The sequence below is a fragment of the Bombina bombina genome, chromosome 3, assembly GCF_027579735.1.
Source record: "Bombina bombina isolate aBomBom1 chromosome 3, aBomBom1.pri, whole genome shotgun sequence".
Taxonomy (NCBI): Eukaryota; Metazoa; Chordata; class Amphibia; order Anura; family Bombinatoridae; genus Bombina; species Bombina bombina.
In genome coordinates this window covers 865,693,304-865,700,954 of record NC_069501.1, presented here as the reverse complement: position 1 = coordinate 865,700,954, position 7,651 = coordinate 865,693,304, and the positions used below count along the sequence as shown (strand labels likewise).

Genomic DNA, 7,651 nt, shown 5'->3' with positions numbered 1-7,651 from the left:
ATAATTATTTTTTTAAAAAATATGGATACCTAAGAAAGATTATATAGATTAGAATGTAAATCTAGCATTAAACTACACTGTCACTTTAATGTAAGAAGTTCAACACTTTCATTTCTTAAAAGTGAAATGAGCAAAGTTGTTATGTATAATTTATACTACATATCCTCATCATAAACATTTTAGGATTTTGACACATATATTTCACACAATCAAATCATAGATGACTGTATCTAACTCCACCTTAAATTTGGTAAGATACTTGACTTTAAAATTATATGCTTAATCTGTGTTGATATTTTTTCATTCAAAAAATAATTCTAAATTAGTATATTTGATATCAGACATGTGCTTTTAAAATAGATACTTTACCAGTCATGGGACTAATATTTTATTTACATGTCAGAATATTAGATGGATGTATTTCTTCTTAGCTACTGTGATAGAGAGGTATCAAATAATATGCATTTCAAAAAAATAAATGTGAAAGATATAGTATGTAAATATATTTATTTTAAAAAAAATAAGAATTTGGAATTCATCAAAAAAGAAATCTGAAAAAGAAAGAAAATAAATATTATAAACATTAGTCAATTAGGTTATTTAATGAACACATATCTAAAAATATTCAGTAAATCCAATAATTTAAAAAAAACATCTTCTGTCTATGCTCTAACATGTACGGTTTGTCTTGATATTAAAAACAGGTTCATACTGGAGATCTATATCTATCCATATTTTTAAATTGATCACATTAAATTGTCTAATCAATATTTGAATTACACATATTAGCATTTAAAATTAGACAAAATAATGCATATCATATTTTGGAGAATAAAAATAATCTATTGTATAAGAGACATAATTGAATGTAATATTTCATGTCCCTTCAAATAATAATACACCTAAATGTCAACTATAAAATGTATACCTTTGTCTGATTGGTCAGAATCTGAGTCCTCTCTAGCACAAAGTAGGGGTAATGTATATAAAATAAACATTCTAAACTAGGACATGTATATATTCCTAATTCTTTGAACATGATTCCTCCTATGATTCTTAAATAGCATACATTGTGCAAACTAACCTGGATGTATGGTCTTTGAAAGGCAATTCTCTTCAAAATATCAGTTTATCTTCATTAGGTGTCCTGTTCATCATTTTCAAAATAGAGGATTGTGAAATACCATCTAAAAAACAAAAATAAAATTAACCCTAAGTGTCTCCCATAGGATGCATCCTGCATCCCCAGTCTTGTTCCATAGAATTGTGGACACTTACCATGTGAACGTGTCTTTGTATGGTTTTCAAAGTCAGCACAGTTGAAAGACAATGCCACAGACATGATCACATTTGTATTCTTCACTTTCAGTCTTGAATTCTTCACTTTCAGTCTTGAATTCTTGTAAGTGTAAATCAAATCATTAATAAAAGTGTGTGACTTGGTTCTGCATCCCCCCCCAACCATTTCTGAAACTAATTAGATCAATAGCTTACTAAGCATGTGTAGCATCTTGTGTTATGTTCTATCAATCAAGTGTGAAGCTGAGTCATTCATTGTGCAGACCTAACCTCTGATGTATGACTTAGAATCACATAGTATTGTTAGAGTATCCCTTTCTGACTATCTAAAAATCTAGTATTGTGTAAACTAAATACTACATTTTAAATTGTATGCCATATGATGGATCATTGTGAAAAATTCCCCCACCCCCAGTCCATACATTGTGTATAATTACCATCTGATGTTGTCTTTGAAAATCAGGTGGCAAAGTCATTACAGGAGCCAATGCCAGAATCATCTGATGTATAAATTAGCATACGAAAAATAGAAAGAAAACGTATTATATGAATATACGTTTGACCTGTGTGAGAACCTTGTTTGTAAAATGTCCACTTATCTCCATCCTTTCATAGAGATTTTAAATAATTCAAAGCAGACTCTTAAAGGGACAGAATACTATAAGATTTTGACAAAGTAATGTGTTTAAAAATCATTATTATTTTATTATCAGCAGAGTATATAATGCATGAAATATGATTCATGTTGGTCTATTAATTATTATTGGGAATTTAAAACCACAAATATGTGTATTATCTTGGATATATGTGCCAAAGAATCAACATATAACATTTTCAATACTTATTACCGTATGTATTGTATGCCCCACTGTGAGTGAAATATCTTACAATGGCTGTATTTATAAAGCTTTGCCTTAAAGGCACATTAAACAAGAATATTGTCTTTCATGATTTAGATGAATAATACAATGTTAAACAAATTTATAATATATTTATATTATCTCATTTGCTTTTCTTGCTTGATATTCTTTCCTGAAAACATATCTAGATAGGCTCAGGTGCTGCTGATTGGTGGCTGCACATAGATGCCTTGTGTAACTGGCTAACCCATGTGCATTGCTCTTTATTTAACAAAGGATATCTAAAGAATGAATCAAATTAGATAATAGAAGTAATTTTGAATGTTGTTTAAAATTGTATTATCTGTCTGAATCATGAAATCTAATTATGTGTTTAATGTCCCTTTAAGGACAAAACCATTAGGAATAGGTGTCGTTGACATTGTATAAATAAACTAAATTAAAATAAAGGGTAACGGACATACCTATAGAAATGTGATACACTCCAACAGGTAAAGAGAATAATTGTGAGAAATTATATTTTGATATATCTATAGTTAACTGACCCTTCAAATGACTCCACTATAGTGAAAAGTCATCATACGTTTGATTTAAAGATAATTTAAACTATATTACCTTGCAAAGAACTAAAGCAGAATAAATAACCTATAATTATTTTTTTAAAAAATATGGATACCTAAGAAAGATTATATAGATTAGAATGTAAATCTAGCATTAAACTACACTGTCACTTTAATGTAAGAAGTTCAACACTTTCATTTCTTAAAAGTGAAATGAGCAAAGTTGTTATGTATAATTTATACTACATATCCTCATCATAAACATTTTAGGATTTTGACACATATATTTCACACAATCAAATCATAGATGACTGTATCTAACTCCACCTTAAATTTGGTAAGATACTTGACTTTAAAATTATATGCTTAATCTGTGTTGATATTTTTTCATTCAAAAAATAATTCTAAATTAGTATATTTGATATCAGACATGTGCTTTTAAAATAGATACTTTACCAGTCATGGGACTAATATTTTATTTACATGTCAGAATATTAGATGGATGTATTTCTTCTTAGCTACTGTGATAGAGAGGTATCAAATAATATGCATTTCAAAAAAATAAATGTGAAAGATATAGTATGTAAATATATTTATTTTAAAAAAAATAAGAATTTGGAATTCATCAAAAAAGAAATCTGAAAAAGAAAGAAAATAAATATTATAAACATTAGTCAATTAGGTTATTTAATGAACACATATCTAAAAATATTCAGTAAATCCAATAATTTAAAAAAAACATCTTCTGTCTATGCTCTAACATGTACGGTTTGTCTTGATATTAAAAACAGGTTCATACTGGAGATCTATATCTATCCATATTTTTAAATTGATCACATTAAATTGTCTAATCAATATTTGAATTACACATATTAGCATTTAAAATTAGACAAAATAATGCATATCATATTTTGGAGAATAAAAATAATCTATTGTATAAGAGACATAATTGAATGTAATATTTCATGTCCCTTCAAATAATAATACACCTAAATGTCAACTATAAAATGTATACCTTTGTCTGATTGGTCAGAATCTGAGTCCTCTCTAGCACAAAGTAGGGGTAATGTATATAAAATAAACATTCTAAACTAGGACATGTATATATTCCTAATTCTTTGAACATGATTCCTCCTTTGATTCTTAAATAGCATACATTGTGCAAACTAACCTGGATGTATGGTCTTTGAAAGGCAATTCTCTTCAAAATATCAGTTTATCTTCATTAGGTGTCCTGTTCATCATTTTCAAAATAGAGGATTGTGAAATACCATCTAAAAAACAAAAATAAAATTAACCCTAAGTGTCTCCCATAGGATGCATCCTGCATCCCCAGTCTTGTTCCATAGAATTGTGGACACTTACCATGTGAACGTGTCTTTGTATGGTTTTCAAAGTCAGCACAGTTGAAAGACAATGCCACAGACATGATCACATTTGTATTCTTCACTTTCAGTCTTGAATTCTTCACTTTCAGTCTTGAATTCTTGTAAGTGTAAATCAAATCATTAATAAAAGTGTGTGACTTGGTTCTGCATCCCCCCCCAACCATTTCTGAAACTAATTAGATCAATAGCTTACTAAGCATGTGTAGCATCTTGTGTTATGTTCTATCAATCAAGTGTGAAGCTGAGTCATTCATTGTGCAGACCTAACCTCTGATGTATGACTTAGAATCACATAGTATTGTTAGAGTATCCCTTTCTGACTATCTAAAAATCTAGTATTGTGTAAACTAAATACTACATTTTAAATTGTATGCCATATGATGGATCATTGTGAAAAATTCCCCCACCCCCAGTCCATACATTGTGTATAATTACCATCTGATGTTGTCTTTGAAAATCAGGTGGCAAAGTCATTACAGGAGCCAATGCCAGAATCATCTGATGTATAAATTAGCATACGAAAAATAGAAAGAAAAGGAGTTACCGGTATAAGGTAAAAACTAAAAAGACCAGGGATATTGCACACTACTTAAATAGCCACAAATACAGAATACCAGAATACATCAAAATGTGATTTTATTAAGTACAAATCAATAAACCTAAACTAAATACATCCTAAAGTTTATTTACATACAAGGAAACAAAAAAAAACATACACTAAGAAGACAACACCTGGGCCCCACATACACCTTATATTATTGCTAAGCTAGCAGGTAAAAAGTGCACATGTACTTAACCAAACAAAAAAAAGCAGAAAAAATGTAACAGCTGCAATAAGTTGGAAAGTCACGTGAAGTTTTGTTGTAAAAGGATAGCAACAGTAAAGCAACAATTGTAGGTTAGTATTGCCAAAATGCCACAGTTGTAATTAAATCAGAGTCACATATGCTTTTCTGTAATGGCGACTTGTTAGCAAGCTGTATGTTTAAAATGCAGCAGTCAGTCTTGAAATCAATGTTGGTCAGCAAGCAGTATAACACTTAGGAATATGCAGAGATGCAGCAGATGTATCCAGAACAGCAATGCAATATACTATTCCATAGTGTGTAAGCGTAACTTTAAAGCAGACAACATGTGCAGCAGCAATCAAGGGCCAAACAAGGATTAAGCAGCAAGCAGCATTTATGAACGTTCACTGATGCAGTCTGTTAGTAAAGTGACTTGTGCATGAGCAATAAATAAGCAAGTTTGTGGTACTATTTCCTCATTAACAACCCTGTGTGGGGTATCCACATGAGAAATTTTGTAAATATAGCAAGGTGGGTGATATTCATCCGTCCTTAGACAGGTAGTTGTTTACCATTACCTCTCCTGTAAGAGAAATGATACCCTTTCAGTGATTCTTCCGCTCACTCCTTCTCCACACAGGGTGCAATGTACCGAACCGGCTTGAGGTGGGAGAATCCCACGGCTGTAGTGCTGTGCACCGATGCTTCCTTCTGAGAGTTTTGCTCCGTAGTTTAGCAGCAAGGAGCTTCTTCCGGGTTGATCCCTGACATAATAGACGGCTCTTCTTATTGGATGTTGAAGTCATGTGATGTAAACGTCATTCATTCAAAAAAGTTTTTGCTGATAGAGTTATTTACACGGCACTATTAATTGTTAACCGTAATCTGTGCATACATATCATTATACTTCGTCAAAGATTCTTGAAAAGATATAATGGCTTCAAAATCCCTAATGCATTCATACATGACAAGACACAACAAAACGAACAGACAAAATTAAAAGTAAGACAAAAAAATAATAAATGATAATAATAAGATCTAGCTAAATTCTAACCACTAAAAACTAATACATGAAATTATTTACAAAACAATTTATTCTGTGTTCAAAATTAATAATTAAGATGAATATTTCATATATATACTCATTCAGAATCTATATAGCAGGGGACAACGTTGGGGTCACCTGAAATGTCATAATTCAACATAATGTGCCTCACTTAAATTATAGCACATTTACATGGATATTGAGAATTTTTTTACCAAAAAGAAAAGAAAATTTCTGGGATTTTAATTACTAATGCAGCAGTAGGATGATATAGATGATCTAATATATATGGATAGATAACGCAATTTTTGCACTTCTAATTTTTTGGCAGAAAAGAGGCGAACTCCAATTTTTAATTAAGTCCTATTGGTGACAATGTTTTCAAAGTGAACATCCACCTTGTCTCCTTTTGGAGCAAAATGGTGTTAATATCACCTCCTCTTCTATGCTGACTCACTTGTTCAATGCCTATAAATTCCAAACAGTCTAATTTAGACTGATGGAATTGGGCAAAGTGCCTAGCCACTGGGCTATCAATTTTAAAATCTTTAATATCATCCCTATGCTCATATATACGTGTACGAAGCTCTCTATAAGTTTTCCTTATGTAGAAGCTGGGGCAGGAGCAAGATAACAAATAGATTACCCCAGTAGAAGAACAATTGATAAGGGATTTGATTTTAAAGGACCAGTCAACACATTAGATTTGCATAATCAACAAATGCAAGATAACAAGACAATGCAATAGCACTTAGTCTGAACTTCATATGAGTAGTAGATTTTTTTATAATAAATTTCAAAGTTATGTATATTTCCACTCCCCTTGTACCATGTGATAGCAATCAGCGAATCACAAATGCATATATGTATAGTCTTTGAATTCTTGCACATGCTCAGTAGGATCTGGTGACTCAAAAAGTATAAATATAAAAGACTGTGCACATTTTTTTAATGGAAGTAAATTGGAAAGTTGTTTAAAATTACATGCTGTATCTGAATCATGAAAATTTAATTTAACCTGAGTGTCCCTTTAAATGTTTTACCCGTAGTTGTTTCAAAAGTTTTGGATCGCTTCATAAAGGTGCATGCTGCACAGTAGTTGCATGGAAAGCAACCCACTATGCTTTGTGCCTGATCAGTCAACCAATTTGTCTTTTCTGTTTTTACAATTTCACTTTTTACAAGTAAATCTTTTAGATTACTTGCTCTTCTTGCTGTCATTGAGGAATTAAGTCCTACTGAGTCAAAGAGATCACTGTCCAATTTTATTACAAGACCAGAGACTCATATTTTATGCATTAATCTTTCTTTACTACTCAATGCAGCCTTTTAAAGAACAATAACATTAAAGGTAAAAACATAATACATAATAAGAAGCTAACAGAAGCTTGTTATAATGAGAGAAAAAACAGCCAATCAGCACAGAGACTAGACTATAAACTGAGCACACAGCCAACATACTCCCTCTTTCTTTTGCTGCTCAAAAACAGATAAGTAGTGCACAATATTATATCCCATAATTATTGACTATGTATATTTTATATGTTTATTTTCGTTTGTTAAAAGTTTTGTAGCCTTATTTTATAATCTAATTAAACGTTCATCTATTTTTTCCTAATTTTCCGTTTTCATTAATTTATTAATTTTTTCCCATTGTGTTTTTCATTGACACTTACATTCCGTTTTTCTATTATGATTTCTTCTGTCTCCT

At 30.8% G+C, this 7,651-nt stretch overlaps 2 long non-coding RNA genes across 2 annotated transcripts; both read right to left on the bottom strand.

Annotated features, from left to right (window-relative positions):
- Positions 1-490: 490 nt before the first annotated feature.
- On the bottom strand, positions 491-1,188 carry LOC128651958 (uncharacterized). Its single transcript, XR_008401227.1, has 2 exons — positions 1,085-1,188; positions 491-551 (listed from the first exon to the last, which is right to left on the bottom strand). It is a non-coding gene; the product is annotated as an uncharacterized LOC128651958 (long non-coding RNA).
- A 2,108-nt stretch (positions 1,189-3,296) lies between these two features.
- LOC128651957 (uncharacterized) lies at positions 3,297-3,994 on the bottom strand. The gene is made up of 2 exons (XR_008401226.1): positions 3,891-3,994; positions 3,297-3,357 (listed from the first exon to the last, which is right to left on the bottom strand). It is a non-coding gene; the product is annotated as an uncharacterized LOC128651957 (long non-coding RNA).
- Positions 3,995-7,651: the final 3,657 nt, after the last annotated feature.